This window comes from Bos javanicus, chromosome 16 (assembly GCF_032452875.1).
Source record: "Bos javanicus breed banteng chromosome 16, ARS-OSU_banteng_1.0, whole genome shotgun sequence".
In the NCBI taxonomy this organism is placed as follows: Eukaryota; Metazoa; Chordata; class Mammalia; order Artiodactyla; family Bovidae; genus Bos; species Bos javanicus.
In genome coordinates this window covers 41,628,694-41,648,545 of record NC_083883.1, presented here as the reverse complement: position 1 = coordinate 41,648,545, position 19,852 = coordinate 41,628,694, and the positions used below count along the sequence as shown (strand labels likewise).

The window sequence follows — 19,852 nt, the reverse complement described above, 5'->3', positions numbered from 1 at the left end:
AGCCAAATATCATATAAATTCCCCCTTTCCTCTCTCCTGAACTCCCCTATATCCCCACCTTCCTAATCCTGACCCTCAGGAAGATCTGGATCTCTAGTTTCCTGTATCTTACTTCAAAGATCAGATCAGATCAGATCAGTCGCTCAGTCGCTTTGCGACCCCATGAATCACAGCACGCCAGGCCTCCCTGTCCATCACCAACTCCTGGAGTTCACTCAGACTCACGTCCATCGAGTCAGTGATGCCATCCAGCCATCTCATTCTCTGTCGTCCCCTTCTCCTCTTGCCCCCAATCCCTCCCAGCATCAGAGTCTTTTCCAATGAGTCAACTCTTCGCATGAGGTGGCCAAAGTACTGGAGTTTCAGCTTTAGCATCATTCCTTCCAAAGAAATCCCAGGGCTGATCTCCTTCAGAATGGACTGGTTGGATCTCCTTGCAGTCCAAGGGACTCTCAAGAGTCTTCTCCAACACCACAGTTCAAAAGCATCAATTCTTTGGCGCTCAGCCTTCTTCACAGTCCAACTTTCACATCCATACATGACCACAGGAAAAACCATAGCCTTGACTAGACTGATTTTTGTTGCCAAAGTAATGTCTCTGCTTTTGAATATGCTATCTAGGTTGGTCATAACTTTCCTTCCAAGGAGTAAGCGTCTTTTAATTTCATGGCTGCAGTCACCAGCAGTAGTGACTTTGGAGCCCAGAAAAATAAAGTCTGACACTGTTTCCACTGTTTCCCCATCTATTTCCCATGAAGTGATGGGACCAGATGCCATGATCTTCGTTTTATGAATGTTGAGCTTTAAGCCAACTTTTTCACTCTCCACTTTCACCTCCATCAAGAGGCTTTTGAGTTCCTCTTCACTTTCTGCCATAAGGGTGGTGTCATCTGCATATCTGAGGTTATTGATATTTCTCCCGGCAATCTTGATTCCAGCTTGTGTTTCTTCCAGTCCAGCGTTTCTCATGATGTACTCTGCATAGAAGTTAAATAAACAGGGTGACAATATACAGCCTTGACGAACTCCTTTTCCCATTTGGAACCAGTCTGTTGTTCCATGTCCAGTTCTAACTGTTGCTTCCTGACCTGCATATACATTTCTCAAGAGGCAGATCAGGTGGTCTGGTATTCCCATCTCTTTCAGAATTGTCCACAGTTTATTGTGATCCACACAGTCAAAGGCTTTGGCTTAGTCAATAAAGCAGAAATAGATGTTTTTCTGGAACTCTCTTGCTTTTTCCATGATCCAGCAGATGTTGGCAATTTGATCTCTGGTTCCTCTGCCTTTTCTAAAACCAGCTTGAACATCAGGAAGTTCACGGTTCACATATTGCTGAAGCCTGGCTTGGAGAATTTTGAGCATTACTTTACTAGCGTGTGAGATGAGTGCAATTGTTCGATAGTTTGAGCATTCTTTGGCATTGCCTTTCTTTGGGATCGGAATGAAAACTGACCTTTTCCAGTCCTGTGGCCACTGCTGAGTTTTCCAAATTTGCTGGCATATTGAGTGCAGCACTCTCACCGCATCATCTTTCAGGATTTGGAATAGCTCCACTGGAATTCCATCACCTCCACTAGCTTTGTTCATAGTGATGCTTTCTAAGGCCCACTTGACTTCACATTCCAGGATGTCTGGCTCTAGGTCAGTGATCACACTATCGTGATTATCTGGGTCGTAAAGATCTTTTTTGTACAGTTCTTCTGTGTATTCTTGCCATCTCTTCTTAATATCTTCTGCTTCTGTTAGGTCCATACCATTTCTGTCCTTTATCGAGCCCATCTTTACATGAAATGTTCCTTTGCTATCTCTGATTTTCTTGAAGAGATCCCTAGTCTTTCCCATTCTTTTGTTTTCCCCTATTTCTTTGCATTGATCACTGAGGAAGGCTTTCTTATCTCTTCTTGCTATTCTTTGGAACTTTGCATTCAGATGTTTATATCTTTCCTTTTCTCCTTTGCTTTTCACTTCTCTTCTTTTCACAGGTATTTGTAAGGCCTCCCCAGACAGCCATTTTGCTTTTTTGCATTTCTTTTCTATGGGAATGGTCTTGATCCCTGTCTTCTTACTTGAAAACTTCAGGCATTTCCCTTAGATCCTAAGACTCTGGCTTCTCCAGAAAACATCCAGCTGCCTATTTTAGCTTCGTTTTTTTTTTTTTTTTAAGAAGACTTTAGAGAGGGCACTCAGGTGTGACCTCCAAGATAAGGGTATACAGGTCACATGTGTAAGTGCTAATAGCCAGGAAGTCACTTTTGTAGATACAACCAGGAAGGCAGGAAGACTCATTTTATGTCCCTTATGACTCTTCCTACTTCCCAGGGTTCTATAAAGCAGGCTCTGCCAACTCCAGAAATTCATGTACAGTGTCCCTTTCTGATGTATCCAGAGCCCTGCCACAGAGAATTCACATCCCTTGAACAGAAACTGATCTTTTACATTGTAAAATGATCTTATCTCCAGAGAGATTCAGAAAGGTTAGTGGCTATTCTTAAACTCGCTCACAAAGACTTTGACTCAACCTCAATTGGTGGTGGTGGTGGGGAAACCCACGGCCTAAAACTTTAAAATTATATTTTATTCAGGAACCTTACTGAAGACTATAGCCTGGGATGGCGGCCTCTCAGATAGCTCTGAGGTACTGTTGCATAGAGGTAGTGGAGGTGCCAGGATGTGTAGAAGTTTTGCTGGGGGAAAAAAGATTATTGCTAATTACAAATAACAGACATCTCAAGTCGATGATTTTAGTGCTTTTCTGTGTATGGGAAGATTATTGAAATTACTGAAATTATTCCTCTGATATGCACCTTGGCTATCTAGGACCAGTATCCTGGTTTTTCTCCAGTCCTGAATCCTCTCTGGTGCACCATGGGGAGGGCTGTTTCGTGGTTCATGGCTTCATGGTTGCAACATTGTTTGTTTACTGAAATGACAGGTGACATTCTTTGTCTACACTGCCTCCTTTTAGTCATAAATTCAACCAATGTTTGGGAGGTAGTTCAAGACTAATTTTGTCCCACAGTGCCAGGAAGGCTCATTTCTAGATCAGTGGAAGATTGTCTTGATAGGTGACTCAGTGTGTTAATTTTTGAATTAGACCCTGTGGATAATCTAAAATTCTCTGAATTGCCTCTTTTACTGACTAGTGGCTTGTAATCCAGGAAATGTTTTCCTTTGTTGCTTCATCCCATATCTAGAGTTGTACTATTACCATTATTCTATGTAGAGTCATATATATGATCAACTGCCTCAAAATAGTTAGCCATAATTAATTTTGTCAGAGGCTTGATTATTCATTAGTAATGCAAGAGACAATAATCTTATGACATAGCATATAAGTAATACAGCTGCTGCTGCTACTGCTGCTAAGTCGCTTCAGTCGTGTCCGACTCTGTGTGACCCCATAAACAGCAGCCCACCAGGCTCCCCTGTCCCTGAGATTCTCCAGGCAAGAACACTGGAGTGGGTTGCCATTTCCTTCTCCAAGTAATACAGCTAGTAACATTAATAAAGTTCAAAAGTAGAGATTTAAACCATGAGCCTCCAGAATCAAACCAGCTCCCTAAGAGATCACCAAGACTAAGAAGTGGATCTCTTAAGGCTGCTGCTGCTGCTAAGTCACTTCAGTCGTGTCTGACTCTGTGTGACCCCATAGACGGCAGCCCACTAGGTTTCCCCGTCCCTGGGATTCTCCAGGCAAGAACACTGGAGTGGGTTGCCATTTCCTTCTCCAAGTAATACAGCTAGTAACATTAATAAAGTTCAAAAGTAGAGATTTAAGCCATGAACCTCCAGAATCAAACCGGCTCCCTAAGAGGTCACCAAGACTAGGAAGTGGATCTCTTAAGGCAGGAATCTGATTTTTCATGGAAGTCATTAGATGCCTTATATTGGAGGATTTGCGTGGTGTGCAGTAGAGTATTCAATGTGAATTTCGTATGTCTCCTACATGTGAACTGTCAAGGTGTGAATTTGGAAAGATGTGCACGTGTGTTCCCATGTGTGATCCTGTGAGCTAGTTCATGTGTCTGGTGTACACTGCCTGTGTGTGCATCCTCTACAAGTGCTTGTGCTTTCTGGTACTTTACTGTGTAGAGTACAGTAGTACAGTATCTTTATGTCAAGCCCAGGATGTCTGAAAATAAGCATAAAAGCAGTGGTGATGTAGCTGGTCCTGCTAAGAAGCACCAGGTGATAATGATGGAAATAATTGAAAAAAAAAGTGAAAACAATTGAGAGTAGACTAAAGTGAAAAGATGTACTGTACTACTGTATTTTTCAAGGTACTTTAACATTAAAAATGTTCTATTCTTTGTTTATTTTTTATGTGAAAAGTATTATAAACTATAGTACTATTTAGCTGATTGTGTTAGTTGTATACTTAGGTTAACTTTGTTGGACTTAATGAACAAATTGGACTTAGGAGTGTGCTCTCAGAATGGAACTCATTCATATGTTAGGGGACTTACCATATAGTACAGGTGCCTCCTTGAGATGCTGTAAGAATATTGAGGGCAAAGTGATTTTGTAGCCATTTTCCTCCTCGTCATAGAGATCTCAGAATTCACTTAGTTAATAGTCTGGTTACTACCATTTAAGGCCTTTTGGGTGAATTCTGTTAAGGCTTTGCTGTGGGCAATTACATCTTCCAGGCCTATTGAATGCACAAAAATGTCTCCTAAATGATCACACCAGTCAAATACAGATCTCTTTATCTATTGAGTTTATATTAATGGGAAATTTTTTGAGGTCATGTCTGAATTGGCATGCAGGTGGCCTTGAGCCCAAAGGAATTCTAAAATATATCTTTCTATCCACCCTGGCAGAAGCCAGGGCCATACATTAGTGCCACAAAGCCATTAAGTTCCGGTGGGTGCAACCTGGTATATTTCTGGTTGCCTGACCCAATCTGTTCCATGCCAATTGCTATCTTTAAGGGAAATGATGTATTGGAATTTTTCATAAGGTACTTAGCATAATTTTCTAGTCTTATTAGGCTATCTTTAAAATGATTTAATAGTTCCCAACATAGGGAGGCCTTTAAACTTAAATGACCATAGTCTGGTGTTAGCTATATAAATCCATCCCATAATTGAGGGAGGTCCCCTCCTAATAAAGGGCTTCCTAGGTACGTCAGAGGTAAAGAATCCACCTGCCAATGCAGGAGATCCAGGAGATGTGGATACAATCCCTGGGTTGGGAAGATCCACTGGAAGAAGAAATGGCAACCCATTCCAGTATTCTTGCCTGAAAAAAATCCCATGGACAGAGGAGACCGGTGGGTTATAGTCCATGGGGTTCCAATGAGTCAGACTCGACTGACTCATTGTTACAACCCTCCTAATAATTGGAAGGTTATGTTTTCTGTTTGCTTGTTCTCATTCAGCTTGAGTAACTTTAAAGAAAAACTCATATTTATGACCAGAATCAGAATAAATGTGTTTGATTGGCCAAGTGAGGGGGGTCCCATCTAGTATGAGCAGTAGAGGTCTGGATAGTGCTTTAATTTCTTTCTTTTAAAGTAATTTTTCTAAGGGCTGTCCAATCAGAGCCTTGGGAAGAAGAAACCCACAAATGTAAACCAGAGATAATGGATGTAAGTAACTGACCACAAAGCCAACAATTGGATTGATTTCTGAAATCGTGCTCATGAACAGAAAAACATTTGAGTTGTGTGCAAGAGTCCAAGAATCAAGAAAATGTTATAATCATACAGGTAGGATTCAGCATCTTGGGCTAGCTGTCTGCCTCTGATATCGTCTTCTCATCCTGGTGTGGGTGTTTCTTTTCTGTTACAGCATTGTTTTTAGGTAAGTTTGAGGTCAGCTGTTGTCTCTACAGACCAATCTGGTGCAGCGGCCCTTTTTATGTGGGAAATATGAATCCAGGAATCAGTTCCCTTCAGTTTTTCTTTGTGTGAGCTAGTTAGAAGAACTAAGCTCCCTTCCATTTAGGTTAGAGAGAGTCCTTTAAAAAATGCCTTTTCTAGTATACATGGTTTCTTAGTTATAGGTCATGGACAACTGATCTTCATTTAAAGATAAGTTACTATGACAAGCTTCAGACACAAGCTTAGAATGTCCCGTTAATAATTCAATTAAACACTTTCAATAATGTAACATATCCCCCTTTAATAATATAGTTTCATATAATTCTTCTTTCAGTCTCATTGGTCTTTCTGTGATAATCTAGAAGGGAGACAAATGATGTTTGCCAAAAGAGGTGGAAATAAGCATCTGTCATTTTAACTAATTAAGTTTTAAAAAAATTTTTGTTTATTTTTGGTTGACTGGGTGTTCATTACTTGTTCTTTCTACTAAACCAGAGGCCTGGGGGTGATAAGCATAATAGAAATGCTATATAATTGACCAAATCTTACAAATGTTTTAAACAGTATGTCCAGTAAAATGAATTTCTTTATCACTGTGTAGTTCTGAGGGAATTCCCCAAATGGGAATAAATTTCTAAATCAGTTTACCCATTGATTGCCTTGTGGCCCCTATGCATGGGAATGCCTCAACCCAGTGTGAAAACATACAGATCATAACAGGAACGTATTGATTACCTTGAAAGGGAGACGTTTGTATGAAATCAATCTACCAAATTTCAAAGGGACCTGCAGATATTGGAAAATCTCCTTGAGGACTGTGTAATGGCTTCTTCGGGTTATATTTTGGACAAGTGGTACATCTTAATAGACCTCCTGAGCTACTATAAACGAAAGCTTCGAGAAATATTGTTTATCCCATAATACCATCTTATCTGGGTTCCAGTGAGTTTCTAATGAATGATTGTAAAATAGTATATTAAGCTCCAAGTATTTGAGAAGTGCTGACTGCTTATTGAAAATAAGATTTGATCTAATTGGTTATGTCTGGGAGTAATGACGGAGAAAGCAATGGCAACTCACTCCAGTACTCTTGCCTTGAAAATCCCATGGACAGAGGAGCCTGGTAGGCTGCAGTCCATGGGGTCGATAAGAGTCGGGCACGACTGAGCGACTTCACTTTCACTTTTCACTTTCATGCATTGGAGAAGGCAATGGCAACCCACTACAGTGTTCTTGCCTGGAGAATCCCAGGGACATGGGAGCCTGGTGGGCTGCCGTCTATGGAGTCGCACAGAGTCGGACATGACTGAAGTGACTTAGCATCAGCAGCAGCAGAAGGATAGGTGGGGCTTCCCAGGTGGCGCTAGTGGTAAAGAACCTGCCTGCCAGTGCAAGAGGCAAAAGAGACACAGCTGCAATCCAATGGGTCACAAAGGGTCGGACACAAGTGAGGTGTCTTAACAGCAGCAAAAGCAGCAGCAGGATAGGCTTCCTGTATGGGCCTGTCCACAGCTCTTTGTTGAAGTTGAGTCTTCCTCCCTTCTGTGCTCAAGTGTTTTTTTCTTTTTCTGGCACCATTCCCTGACTTCTTTAAGAGTATGTCAGTGTAAGTTTACTGGGAGGCTGAAAGGAAAGGCAATGGTTATTTGGTGGTGGTTGTTATTTTGTAAAGCTGCTGTCTTGGCACCATGATCGGCAAAAGTTTCTTTTTGCTTCTGCAGTCTCAGCCTTTTGGTGACCTGATACCTTAATGATAGCAGGTGTACTCATAGCAGAATTGCATATAGTAATTCTACTACTTGTCTTATGCTTTTGATAGGCTGTCCTGAAAATGCTAAAATCCTCTTTACTTCCAAAGGATACCAAAATCATGTGCCACCCCAAAGGCACAGCATGTATACGTTAGCAGATTTTCCTTTTGACTGCTGGCAGGCTCTTGTTAGTGCTGTATATTTAGTCTGTTGGGCAGAAGATATATTAGGCAAGGAAACGTTTTCAAGGATAGACACTGGAGTAACAGTGGCAGAGTCAACCTGGTACTTTCCATTAGATTCTTGCAGATTTGAACCATCAGGGGATAATACAAAATCAGAATTATCCATAGGGATTTCTTGAAGATAAATTTGAGGAGATAAAAAATTCAAGGAGAGAGTGATTCATGACTATCTCTTCTGTGGTCTGACCCAGCACAGCTGTTGCTGTGACTGCCCAGAGATAAGGGGGGTGGCCCTTAGTCATCGAATCTGGCCGTTGGCTGTGATGTGACTCAGACAATAAAGAATCTGCCTGCAAGGCAGGAGACCAGGGTTCAATCCCTAGATTGGGAAGATCCCCTGGAGGAGGGAATGGCTACCCACTCCTGTATTCTTGCCTGGAGAATTCCATGGACAGAGGAGCCTGGTGGGCTATAGTCCATGGGGTCTCAAAAAGTCAGACACGACTGAGCAACTAATACAACCATTGTGTTGCTGGGTTAATACTCCTGTGTAGGGACACCTTTGTTTTCATGTACAAAGAGAAAAAAGAGTAAATCATAATTTGGATGTCCCAAGGCCAGGGCTTTTGCCAGGATTTTTTTTTTTTTTTTAAAGGCCTCCATGGCTTCAGAATGTTCTGTTTCCCAGAAAAAACACTGAGGTTGGTCTTTTTAAAGCAAATTACGTGATGGTGGAGCCACTAAAGAAAAATTTGGAATTCAGTTCCTTCAGTAAACTGCAAGGTCTAAGAATTTCCTTAAGTGCCTTTTTGTCTTTGGAACAAGGAATGCCAGAATGACTTTTACTCTAACTAGATCAATTAAAGGGATTCCCAGTATTTTTATTCCCAATAAAAAAATCCACCTGCCAATACAGGAAACACAAGAAACGTGGGTTTGGGTTCGATCCCTGGGTTGGGAAGATCCCCTAGAGGAGGAAATGGCAACCTGCTCCAGTGTTCTTGCTTGAAAAATTCCATGGACAGAGGAGCCTGATGGTCTACAGTCCATGGGGCCACAAAGAGTAGGATGAGACTGAGCACATGCACACAGCGATCAATTTAAAGTCCTTCTTAAATATCATATGACCTAAATATTCCACATTATCTTTATAAAACTTTAATTTCTCTTTGGACACTTTATGTCCCTTTGATAGCTTCTGAAGTAACTCCAAAATAGTCTTGTTGACTGTTTATCAAAGAATTTGAATACAACAGCAAATCATCTACATATTATATCAAAATTGGCTTATGAGGGAAAACCAGATGGTCTAAGTCCTTTTTTATATCTGAGAAAAGTAAATGGGGTTTTCAGTATAACCCTGTGGCATTACAATCCATGTATGTTGCTGCTCATTCCAAGTGAAGGCAAAGAGATATTGGTCATCAGGCTATACAAGGATATTATAAAAAACACTGCAGAGATATTTCCCTGAAAAGAAGTCACTGCTTTTAGGACTATTGGGACAGCAAGGAATGGGGCTTTGGCACTACAGAATGATAAGCAACAGTTATAGCTTTGATAGAGCTCAAATCTTGAATGAATCTCCAACCCTTGCTGTTAGGTTTTTTAGCTGGCAAAATGGGGCTTGTTATAAGGACTAATGCCAAGGCACAGTATAAGCCCTTTCTTATTATAAGCTGTTATCAAGGGTTTTATTCCTTTATGGTTTCCTGCCTCAGAGGGTATTGACGAATGTTGGGTGGGGTTTATTTTGGCCCATAGTAATTTTAATGGGTGATGCAGACTGTACTTTTCCTGTATCTGTTGGGTCAAGTACCCATAATTCTTCGGGTACTACCTAACAGTTTTTCTTGTTCTATGTCACTCTCCTCATGGATCACAAACATTATTTGATAAAGGCAATTTGATCTTTCAAATTTAAAAGTGTTTCCCCCTTCAGAGTTAAATATGGGCTTCTTAACTTTCTAATAAATCATCACCTATCAGGTGAATAGGGATACATTTTACTAGGAAAAAGGAGTGCTTTCCTTTAAGTTCTCTTAAGTAAAAATTTGAAGATAATGATTTAGAATGCACATTAAAAACCCTATCATTTGCTTTGAAATATTACTGCAAGAGAGGGAACCTTTGATTTTGGTAAACTTTGAAGCTGAAAAGGTGGCCCCTGTGTCTGTTCAGTTCAGTTCAGTTGCTCAGTCGTGTCCAACTCTGCGACCCTATGGACTGCAGCACGCCTGGCTTCCCTGTCCATCACCAACTCCTGGAGTTTACTCAGACTCACATCCATTGAGTCGGTGATGCCATCCAACCATCTCATCCTCTGTCATCCCCTTCTCTTCCTGCCTTCAATCTTTCCCAGCATCAGGGTCTTTTCAAATGAGTCAGCTCTTCGCATCAGGTGGCCAAAGTATTGGAGTTTCAGCTTCAGGATCAGTCCTTCCAGTGAATATTCAGGACTGATTTCCTTTAAGATGGGCTGGTTTGATCTCTTTGCAGTCCAAGGGACTCTCGGGAGTCTTCTCCAACACCACAGTTCAAAAGCATCAATTCTTTGGTTCTCAGCTTTCTTTATAGTCCAACTGTCACATCCATACATGACTACCGGAAAAACCATAGATTTGACTAGATGGACCTTTGTTGGCACAATAATGTCTCTGCTTTTTAATATACTGTCTAGGTTGGTCATAGCTTTTCTTCCAAGGAGCAAGCCTCTTTTAATTTCATAGCTGCAGTCAGGTGGCTCAGGTGGTAATGAATCTGCCTGCAGTATAAGAGACCTGGGTTCAATCCCTGGGTTGGGAAGATCCCCCAGAGAAGGCAGTGGCTACCCACTCCAGCATTCTTGCCTGGAGAATTCCATGGACAGAGGAGCCTGGCAGGCTACAGTTCATAGGGTTGCAAAGAGTAGGACATGACTGAGCAACTAACACTAAGAATCTAAACCTTTTGTAATTCCTCAATTCCTGCAAACACAGCAGGAATTGGTTTCTAATAAAGTTAGCTCTGTTTAACCTTTTTCTCAATCCCATTGCACCCTGACCCATAGTTTCTTTTTGCGTAACTGTGTAAAGCAAGATAATTCACTTGAACTTGTGGGCTGGGATATTGTGAATCTCCCTCAATATTTCCTTAGATCCTTAAAGTAGACTTAATTCTGTAGCATTTACCCAAGACTCCACGCTTATTTAGTATGTTGATGACCTTTTGCTTTGTGATCAAACTAAGCAGGAGGCTCTTACAGATTGCTTCATCCTCCTAAAAGAACTAGCTGAATGAGGCCAGAAGGCCTCCAGATATAAACTTTAGTGAGTCCAAATGACTGTTACCCACTTAAGACATAACTTATCTCAAGGCATTTGGAAGCTCACCCCCAAATGTCTTAAGTCAACTTTGTCCATACTTCTCCCTCAAATGAAGAGGCAATTACATAAAGTTTTAGGGGCAGCTGGCTGTTGCAACTAGTAGAGTCCAAATTTTGTAGCCCTGCTAAAAGTCTGAATGCCCTTCTTCCAGATATTATCCCAGAACTTATTTTCTGGCCTTCAGAGGCATTTACCTCCTCTGAAGCCTTAAAATCAGCTTCATGTACACTCCTGGCTCTTTGTTTACCTAGCTTTGACAAACATTTTAATCTATAATGTCATGAAAGTAATGGGATTGTTTCAGACATTTTAGTCTTTTGTCTCTCAGACATGGTCTACCATTTCTCATGTCGTTAGACACTGTGGGATCAGGAATGCCCCCAGGCTTATATGTGGTGTGTGCAGCAACTGCCTTGATTGACATAGCTTCTGTAGCACACATGCACATGCTAGTCTTATGTTAGGCTCGCCATTCATCTCTTTGGTCCTGGTGCTCTATCTTGCTGTTCAGTCGCTAATTTGTGTCCAACTCTTTGCAAGCCCATGCACTGCAGCACGCCAGGTTTTCCTGTCCTTCACTGTCTCCTTGAGTTTGCTCAGACTCATGTCCATCAAGTCAGTGATGCTATCCAACCATCTCATCCTCTGTTGTCTCTTTCTCCTTTTGCCTTCAATCTTTCCCAGCTCTTTGAGTCAGCTCTTTGCATCAGGTGGTCAAAGTATTGGAGCTTCAGCATCAGTCCTTCCACTGAATATTCATAGTTGATTTCTTTTAGGATTGACTGGTTTAATCTCTTTGCAGTCTAAGGGACTCTCAAGAATCTTCACCAACACCACAGTTCGAAACCATCAGTTCTTCAGTGTTCAGCCTCCTTCATGGTCCAGCTCTCACATCTGTACATGGCTGCTAGAAAAGAACAGCTTTAACTATATGGACCTTTGTCAGCAAAGTGATGTCTCTGCTTTTTAATATGTTTGTCTGTATTACAAATCCATAGGACATAGCACTTTATACAGTGACAAACCACTTATGAGCAGGCTTTTTTACCTAAACCTCCCAATCATCTTAAATTGTTACTGAGTCCAAGCTTGGTCTGCTTGCCACACAACAGGACAATAATTGGGAGATGAGGTGTCGAGATAAAAAATAACAACTTTATTTGAAAAGCCAGGCATCTGAGAAGATGACAAACTAGTGTCCTAAAGTACCATCTTATCAGAGTCAGGATACTAGTTGCTCTTATAGAACAGAGGGGAAGGAGGTGAGGAAGTAAAGTAAAAAGTCTGTAAGTCTTGCAAAATATCTCCTGCTTGGTCACCTTAGGGGAGCAAAGGTTAATGTAAAAGAAACATATCCAACATGGAGTCAGATTCTATTCTCCCTTGTTACAAAATCATTGTAACATTTTGAATCTAGCTTCTTTATTACCCCTCTGGATGATATAGTCTGTAGGGGGAGGATAGTTAAGGAACTGAAAGACCATTGGTTTTGCCCTGGCATGCACAAAATTTCTGACCAAATTATTTCTCAGTGCGCTACTTGTAAATCTTAACCAAATTTGTAGGAGAACTCTCCATCACCCCACATTTTCCTTTGTGGTACTCCAGATGGATTTAATAGATTTGCCCCCAGCTTTACGCTGTACTCACTGGTTGTCATTTACATGTTTAGAGGATGGACTGAACACCATCTGATTACATTAGTTGTTGCCACAATAGTGGTAAAGAAATTAATAACTGAGGTTATCCCTTGTTTTGGCATTCCTTTATGGATTGAATCAGACCAAAGGACTCAGCAGAAATAAGCCATTTCCTTTTGAAAGTTTGATGTACTCATTAAAATTTCATACCAGATAACATCTTTAATCATCAGGGCAGTGGAGTATAAAAATCTAACAGTAACCACCCCTGGAGCCCACCCCACCCATCCGCCCCGCCTCCAACTCGCTGGAGCAGGGCTAGGCTAGACGGGCGCGTTCTCGGGGGCGGGGAGGAGGGGGGGCAGTCCCGGTCCTGGCCTTCCGCGCGGGTGGGCTCGGAGCAGGCCGCGCTGGGCAGCAACCCCACTCTCACCCCGGAGGCCCCCTGCCCTTTCTCCCCCTTTCCCCCCGGCCCATGGTGCGAGGCTGGGAGCCGCCGCCCGGGCTGGACTGCAGGCGGCCGCCAGAGGAAATGCCTCCTTCTCCTGTGCCACCTCCGGAACAAGTTGGTCTTGGAATAGTGCCCCTGACTCTTAGCGAGCCCACCCAGATGAAAGGATTGAAGGTAGAGCCTGAGGAGTCACTGAGTCACCAGAAAGCAAAGGAGCCCTTGATGGTACCTGGCAGTGGGGCATTTCCCCACCAATCACAATTTTGGCAGGATCATCAATGCAGTGGCCTCTCCAAGGAGCAGGCAGGCAGGTGTCCCGACCAGTCACACAGCCTAGCTACTGCTTCCTGGAACCACGCCACAGCTGTCCACCAGCCCCGTGCTCGGGATAAGCCTCAATCCATCTCATTACTTGCCAGTAGTTGTAAGAAGGAGTCAGCATCTAATGTGACTCCTCCTTCCTCTACCTCTTCCTCTTTCCAGGGACTGGCTATGGAGCTCCTGCCACCTCTAAGCCCCTTCAGCCACTGGGCTGTGCCCCACAACCATTGTCACCCAATGAACAGGCACTACCCCCACAGCTGGAGCCAGCCTGGCCCCAGGGGCTAAGGCATAACTCAGCATCAGGTAGGGTTGGCCCTGCAGAGTATCTTTCCCCAGACATGCAACGCCAGCGAAAGACCAAGCGCAAAACCAAAGAGCAGTTGGCTATCCTCAAATCGTTTTTTCTACAGTGCCAATGGGCACGGCGAGAGGATTACCATAAATTAGAGCAGATCACTGGTTTACCTCGGCCTGAGATTATTCAGTGATTTGGTGACACACGCTATGCCTTGAAGCATGGGCAACTAAAGTGGTTTCGGGACAATGCAGTACCTGGTGCCTCTAGTTTCCAGGATCCAGCAGTTCCCACACCACCACCTTCAACCCGCTCCTTGAATGAATGGGCTGAGACACCGCCTCTGCCAAATCCCCCACCCCCACCGGATATACGACCCTTGGAGTGGTACTGGGCAACCCACCAACAGCTCCGGGAAAGTGATATCCCTCAACTGAGTCAGGCATCAAGGCTTAGCACCCAGCAGGTACTGGATTGGTTTGACTCTCGATTACCTGAGCCAGCTGAAGTGGTGGTCTGTCTAGATGAAGAGGAGGAAGAGGAGGAGGAGGAACTGCCAGAAGATGGTGAAGAGGAGGAGGAGGAGGACGACGACGATGATGACGATGATGTGATCATCCAGGACTGAGTGGGAGGCTGGGGGAGGGGAGGTCTGTTACTAAAAGACAAACCAACTGAGTAACTGTTTAAACAAAGAAACCACATTTTTTTTTTTTTTAACTTACCTTGTGGCAAAAAACTGAAAAACGTTGTGTTCTTGAGGATGGGGGACAGGGATATAGTAAGGGTAGACCAGGGAGGATGACCATGGAGTACAGAACGAGGTGGGGATCGCATGGGCAGAAATCTAGGCCTCCAGGCTCAGTGAGGGGCTTGCTATGGGTCTGGGAAAAGGCTCTTGCTCTTTTCATATCCCTGTTCTTTCCCCTTACTGTTCTACAGAGAGGCTAGGCTTTGGCCCACAGCCATGGAGTTCTGTAAAGGAGGAGTAAAGTTTCTAATACGACTCCAGTCCCAGCATTTTCCCGGCATATAAGGCTGCCTTGCACCCCATTTCTCTCTGAACACAAGTTCATGCATAATGCAAAAAAAAAAAAAAAAAAAAAAATCTAACAGTAAGAAGGATTTTAGGGAAGGTTTGTCAAGAAACTCTATTTAAGTAGCTAGACTTTGCCTTAGACTCCTAATATTTATGGAGAAGGTACTTAAGATTTCTGTTAGTCTTTTGCTACACCTTTTCCTGAAATTTGCATTTTAAAGAGATAGCAGAAATAAGAGTTCCTGGAGAAGATCAGGTAGAATATTTGCATCTCAAAAGTATAGGAGGAGAAAGGCAAGTCCCTTCTAGGATGACTGCTGCCTACCCTCTCTCCTCCCTTTCCCTCAATACTTATAGGTCTCTTACAATCAAATAGGAGAGGTTTTTGGAGTGTTAAAATTGGTGGGTTTGAATTATTTTTGGAGCTACACCTCTGATCCTGTAAAGACTAGATTTATAAAACAAGGGCAGTTGTTTTTATTTTTTCAAAGAATCGGATGACCACCTCAGTGATATCAAAGAGCTGACATACCATATACCTATGTTGAAATGTTTTACTTTCTCTCACCTAGCTTAAGGAAGAAGCTCCCCTTCTGTTATTCAAGTCCAAGCTCACTCAGCTCATGGGACAATGGGCCAGTAAATCCTCGAGACAAGGCGTTGGGGCAAAGAAGAGACTTTGTTCATAAAGCCGGCTGACTGAGAAGATGGCTGGCTAGTGCCTCAAAATAAACATCTTGTTGGGGCCTGGATGCCAGGTTTTTTTTATGGATCAGAGATGGGGGGAGGTAAGGAAGCAAAGTAAAAAGACCATTCAGTTATTGTAAATATCTCTTAGAATGGCAAGCCTCAGTCATGGGGATGTGTTAATTTACTTACATCTCTTCACAGGTGGGCAGGGTCATGCTATCTCCCTGTGAGCCAAAGGCGCCCTAGCCCAAAGGTCAGGCGGAGGGGCCAGGCAGGGATCCCGAGGCAGGCCATTGTGTGTGCATGCTAAGTCGCTTTAGTCATGTCTGACTCTTTGCAGCCCTATGGACTGTAGCCTGCCAGGTTCCTTTTCCATGGGATTCTCAAGGCAAGAATACTGGAGTGGGTTGCCATGCCCTCCTCCTGGGATCTTCCCAACCCAGAAACTGAACCCATGTCTCTTACAGCTCCTGCATTGGCATGTGGGTTCTTTACTTTAGTGCCACCTGGGAAGTCCAAGGCAGGCTATTATGTGTGCCTATAATAACAAAAGTGGCAAAATAGGAATTAAGGTTACAGAAGCAGATCCAGTATGGATTCAAAAGAATGAAATTAGAACACTTTCTAACACCATACACAAAAATAAACTCAAAATGGATTAAAGATCTAAACGTAAGACCAGAAACTATAAAACTCCTAGAGGAGAACATAAGCAAAACACTCTTCGACATAAATCACAGCAGGATCCTCTATGACCCACCTCCCAGAATATTGGAAATAAAAGCAAAAATAAACAAATGGGACTTAATTAAAATTAAAAGCTTCTGCACAACAAAGGAAACTATAAGCAAGGTGAAAAGACAGCCTTCAGAATGGGAGAAAATAATAGCAAATAAAACAACTGACAAAGAATTAATCTCAAAAATATACAAGCAACTCCTGCAGCTCAATTCCAGAAAAATAAACGACCCAATCAAAAAATGGGCCAAAGAACTAAACAGACATTTCTCCAAAGAAGACATACAGATGGCTAACAAACACATGAAAAGGTGTTCAACATCACTCATTATCAGAGAAATGCAAATCAAAACCACAATGAGGTACCATTTCATGCCAGTCAGAATGGCTGCGATCCAAAAGTCTACAAGCAATGAATGCTGGAGAGGGTGTGGAGAAAAGGGAACTCTCTTACACTGTTGGTGGGAATGCAAACTAGTACAGCCACTATGGAGAACAGTGTGGAGATTCCTTAAAAAACTGGAAATAGAACTGCCTTATAACCCAGCAATCCCACTGCTGGGCATACACACTGAGGAAACCAGAATTGAAAGAGACACGTGTACCCCAATGTTCATCACAGCACTGTTTATAATAGCCAGGACATGGAAGCAACCTAAATGTCCATCAGCAGATAATGGATAAGAAAGCTGTGGTACATATACACAATGGAGTATTACTCAGCCATTAAAAAGAATACATTTGAATCAGTTCTAATGAGGTGGATGAAACAGGAGCGTATTATACAGAGTGAAGTAAACCAGAAAGAAAAACACCAATACAGTATACTAACACATATATATGAAATTTAGAAAGATGGTAATGATAACCCTGTATGCGAGACATCAAAAGAGACACAAATGTATAAAACAGTCTTTTGGACTCTGTGGGAGAGGGAGAGGGTGGGATGATTTGGGAGAATGGCATTGAAACATGTATAATATCATATGTGAAATGAATCGCCAGACCAGAGTTGATGCATGATACAGGATGCTTGGGGCTGGTGCACTGGGATGACCCAGAGGGATGGTATGGGGAGGGAGGTGGGAGGGGGGTTCAGGATGGGGAACCCATGGCAGATTCATGTTGATGTATGGCAAAACCAATACAATATTGTAAAGTAATTAGCCTTCAGTTAAAATAAATTTATATTAGAAAAATTAACCCTTAGGGTTAAAACTCAAAAAAAAAAAAAAAAATTCTATTAACTTCTTCCCTTGTAGCTCAGCTGGTAAAGAATCAGCCTGCAGTGCAATAGACCCAGGTTCAATCCCTGGGTCAGGAAGACCCCCTGGAGAAGGGATAGGGGCTTCCCTGGTGGCTCAGATGGTAAGGAATCTGCCTGCAGTGTGGGAGACCTAGGTTTAGTCCCTGGGTTGGGAAGATCCCCTGGAGAAGGGAATGGCTGTCCACTCCAGTATTCTTGCCTGGAGAAGTCCATGTACAGAGGAAGCTGGAAGGCTACAGTCTGTGGGATCACAAAGAGTCGGACACATCTGAATGACTTTCACTTTCAAATATCAGCTTTGGTTAGTTTAGTCAGACTGGTGGCCTCTCATTTTGGTAATCTATTTATAAACACTTTTGAGGATCTTCCCTGGGTTAAGAAATTCTTTAATTATGATGCTTGGTTCAGCCTTTGGTCTAAATAGGCTTACCTACAGCCTCAGCTGGTCACAATTCTAAAGGTAACTGTTTAATAGTGTCTTCGGGGTAGAAAGGCAATTCAGATTACTAGAACAAGTACTCAAATTAAGGAGAAAAGAGGGGAGCAGTAGTTAAAGTTTTAGATACCTTTTATATCATTAATCTTTCATTGCTGCTGCTGCTAAGTCACTTCAGTCATGTCTGACTCTGTGCAGCCCCATAGGCAGCAGCCCACCAGCCTCTCCCGTCCCTGGGATTCTCAAGGCAAGAACACTGGAGTGGGTTGCCATTTCCTTCTGCAATGCCTGAAAGTGAAGAGTGAAAGTGAAGTCGCTCAGTCGTGTCTGACTCTTAGTGACCCCATGGACCGCAGCCTACCAGGCTCCTGCGTCCATGGGATTTTCCAGGCAAGAGTACTGGAGTGGGGTGCCATTGCCTTCTCCGAATCTTTCATTAGCCTTTTACAAAAAACTTTTCTTTTTACGTTGGAGTATAGTTGATCAGATATACAGCAGAGTGATTCAGTTATGCATATTCATGTATCTATTCTTTTTAAAATTCTTTTCCCATTTAGGTTGTACATAATATTGAGCAGAGTTCCCTGTATAGGTCCTTGTTGGTTATCCATTTTAAGTATAGCAGTGTGTACAGTCACACTTCCTTTTCTTTTTTTTCCATTCTTTTTTCTTTATTCTGTTCCACACCAGTGATTTTCACCACTGTGCCTTCTAGGTTACTTATCTGTTCTTCTGCCTCAGTTATTCTGCTATTGATTCCTTCTAATGTATTTTCCATTTTAGTCATTATGTTGTTTATCTCTCTTTGTTCTTTAGTTCTTCTTGGTCTTTGTTAGACATGTCTTGCATCTTCTTAATCCTTGCGTCCATTCTTTTTCCAAGATCCTAGAGCATCTTTAATATCATTACTTTGAATTCTTTTTTTGGAAAGTTGCCTTTCTCCACTTCATTTAGTTGTTTTTTTTCTGGGGCTTTGTCTTGTTCTTTCATCTGGGGCATACTCCTCTGCTGTTTCTCTTTATCTAACTTTCTGTGATTATGATTTTTATTCACAAGCTGAAAATTCTTCTAAGTTCTGCTGTCTGTCTTCTAGTGGATGAGGCTGTCTAAGAGACTTGTGCAGTCTTCCTGATGGTAGGGGCTGGTGGTGGGCAGGGCTGTTGCTCAGTAAAGGGCTTCTCTGGTGGTCCAGCTGGTAAAGAATCCACCTGCAATGTGGGAGACCTGGGTTTGATCCCTGGATTGGAAAGATCCCCGGAGAAGGGAATGGCTATCCACTCCAGTATTCTGGCCTGGAGGATTCCATGTACTATATAGTCCATGGGGTCACAAAGAATCAGACATGACCAAGCTTAGTAAAATTTTAATTCTCTTTTCGGCTGATGGTTGGGGCTGTGTTCGCTCCCTGTTGGTTGTTTGGCCTGAGATGACCCAGCACTGGAACCTACAAGTTGTTTATTGGGGCTAATGGCAGCCTCTGGAGTCTCCTGCCAGTGGGTACTTTCCAGAACTGTTGATGCCAGTGTCCCCTCCATGAGCCACAGCTGCTCTCCCATCTCTGCCAGAGACCCTCCAATGCTGGCACGCAGGTCTGGCCCAATCTCCTGTTGGGTCACTGCTCCTTTCCCCTAGGTCCTGGTGCACAAAGGACCCTGTTTGTGCCCTTCAAGAGTAGAGTTTCTGTTTCTTCTAGTGCTGTGGAAGTCCTATAATCTAATCCCACTGGCCTTCAAAGCCAGACCCTCTGGGGCATCCTTAGCCTGTTGCCTGACCCTCCAACTGAGTTGCCTGATGTGGGGCTCAGGACTTTCATTGCAGTGGCAGAATTTCTGTGGTACAGT

At 42.8% G+C, this 19,852-nt stretch overlaps 1 pseudogene; it reads left to right on the top strand.

Annotated features, from left to right (window-relative positions):
* Nucleotides 1–13,126: 13,126 nt before the first annotated feature.
* Nucleotides 13,127–14,847, top strand: LOC133227761 (homeobox and leucine zipper protein Homez-like; annotated as a pseudogene).
* The last annotated feature ends 5,005 nt before the right edge of the window (nt 14,848–19,852 follow it).